At 41.2% G+C, this 2,695-nt stretch overlaps 1 pseudogene; it reads left to right on the plus strand.

Moving 5' to 3' along the window:
- The first annotated feature begins 1,391 nt into the window (after window positions 1–1,391).
- On the plus strand, window positions 1,392–2,258 carry LOC137141253 (GTPase IMAP family member 5-like; annotated as a pseudogene).
- The last annotated feature ends 437 nt before the right edge of the window (window positions 2,259–2,695 follow it).

Consider the following 2,695-nt stretch of genomic DNA (forward strand, 5'->3'; position numbering starts at 1 on the left):
TATCACCCTCAGAGAAGTTCCCCTTCTTTTATTGTTCCTTCTGCTATTGTACTGTCCAGACAACAGCTGGTTGGAATGTTTCAAAAATTGAAAATTAAAAACAAACTGAAATTTCTCTCCTTTCTTTCAACTTCTCTAGTGTGGACCCATCTTTACCCTGAGGTTGCTACCCAGCACTTCCAGCACTGATGCATCAAGCTGTGTCTTTGTGTGTGTGTTGTAGGACACCAAACTCATCTCTGAAAATAACCCTCTTTGGTTTATAAACACTTCCCTGAGCATGACATCATTAACATTTGACAATATTTTATCTCCACACGCTAATGAAATGCTAGTGGGTGGCTGTGCCTAGTCGTGGGCCTGGGTCATTCGTATACCCTCTTCTGAAAATTGTCCAGCTCCCTCATTGCTCTGGCCTGCGTCAGCTCCTTCCAGCCACAGAACCCTGGCCCTTTCAGAAGCAGGTGAGGCGCATGAGTCATGATCTTTTAGCTTCCCTCTAGTCAATCCATGCTTTTTTCCTTCACAATACTCCCAAAGTAAGCCCTGATCTACACTACAGATTTAGGATGATGCAAGGCAGCTTATGCTGACCTAACTCTGTAAGTTTCTACCTTAAAATTTTGCTCTCACCGATGTAACGCGCCCACTACACCGACTTACCAACTCTACAAGTGGTGTAGAGTCAATGTCGATGTAATTTGGTCAATGCACTGTTAGTGTAGACACTTCATTGTTTACACTAACTATTGTTGGCTTTCAAAGCTGTCCCATAATGCCCCATGCCAACAGTTCAATTGGTGCAAGTGCTTCTGGTGAGGACACGCACCGCCAACACAAGGGGCAAAGTGTAGACATGCACAAGGATCTAATTACTGCAACAGCTGTATGCCTACAAATTAGGTTGACTTAATTTTGTGCTTTAGACATGCCCTAACATCATGTGCATTTCAGAGCACTTTAAAATATGTTCTTAAACCAGAAGTGTTCAGATTCAGTAACCACAGCATGTTGCTTTGAGCCATCAATCTATAGTGACTACGGAGTGCTTGCAAACTCCTGGTTTTCAACAGACCCACATTGTCACTGTACATGCACATTTCACTCTTCCAGGAGCGTCAACCCACATTAGCATTCTAAACTTTTCCTCAACAACTTTCTCAATATTGCTTCCCTAAAGGAGAACTGAGTGTGGTGCAGTAGCTGAGATAAATCCTGAGTGGGTTATATCAGCTTAGGGAGGATCAGAGTCACAGTCAGAGCCCAAGGTGTAGGAGGCAAAACAAATCTTAGCAGAATAAAAAAATGTTGATGTCACATGCTATTTTTAGGGGGACTTTATCTCAGGAAACACTTGCTCAAAGAACCCCAAATGTAGATCACTGATCCCGATGAAGCCATGCAAATTTCAAGACGATCCAAGTAAGCTCATTGTTTTTGAGTACTAAGAAAGTCATCCTTTAAACAGTAAGAGACTGAGCCTTAACTATAGCAGAAGTGCCACTCCACTATAGTGGGGGAACTGAGAAACAGGGAGGGTAAGCGGCTTAACCCAAGCCACAGAGCAAAGCATTGTTAGGCAGGATTGCAACCAAGAAATCCCTCTCTTTGCTGTAATCAAAAACCAACAACCTCTGACCCATTGCTGAACTGTATTTTCTCTGAAGTGACGTTACATTTTTCATTCTGACAGATTTGTGTGACCAAGAACTGAGAATTGTCCTTGTAGGTAAACCTGGACTGGCAAAAGTGTGACAGGAAACACCATCCTTAGTGAGAAAGTGTTTGCTTCCAAACTGAGAGCACAGACAGTAAAAAATACAAATACAAATACAAATACAAAATATGGCAGTAGGATTTGAGATGGGAAGACGGTTCTAGTGATTGATACTCCTGCAATTTTGTATCCAAAGATCTGTAGTGCAGACGCTTATCAAGAAATTGGTCACTGTATCATGCTGTCTATCCCAGGGCCCCACGCTTTGATGCTGGGGACCCAGCTGGGCCGTTACACTGAAGAAGACAAGGAAGCAGTGAAGTGAATACAGGAGATTTTTGGAGTTAAGGCCATGAGATACATGATCATCTTGTTCACCGGAAAAGAAGATTTAGGGACTTTAGAGAATGGAGACTCATATTATGCTGGTGTATTACATTTCAAGGAAGAGGATGTGCTCAGTTATGATAAGCAAAACTTTGAAGAAAAATGAAGAAACAGTGAAACAGCACATAAACAACAAGAAGACAGCAGAAGCTGAGCTTCCTGGTGTATTACACAGAATTAGGACAGCATGTAGTTGTGTGAGAGCAGTTTATCTGTGGATGTGTGTGATTTTTGTGATTGCTATATTTAGGAGAGGATGGAGGTGGGTTGTTTCATTGTATAATTATGGGTTGGTTAACGATGATAACACTGTGTCATATTTGTTTTCCTCTTGTAATTGAAATGTAGTTTAACAACAATCATGGACAGAATTTCAGTTCATTCTAACCCTACAGCTTCCTATGTTCAGTAGCTCAGCCTCTTACTCCCCACTAGTATAGCAAAAGACAAATATACGGATTATGACTAGATGAAGTCATTTCTATTTGTTTTACATGAACTTTACACAAGAGATTCCACTAAGGATTATATGTTTCATCTCTCCTTCTTTTATGTAAAATCAGATGGTTGCAGTCTAATAAACATGGCTGC

The sequence above is a fragment of the Emydura macquarii genome, unplaced genomic scaffold (genome assembly GCF_026122565.2).
Source record: "Emydura macquarii macquarii isolate MOO-44397 ecotype Brisbane River unplaced genomic scaffold, CSIRO-AGI_Emac_v2 contig_3034, whole genome shotgun sequence".
Classification (NCBI taxonomy): Eukaryota; Metazoa; Chordata; order Testudines; family Chelidae; genus Emydura; species Emydura macquarii.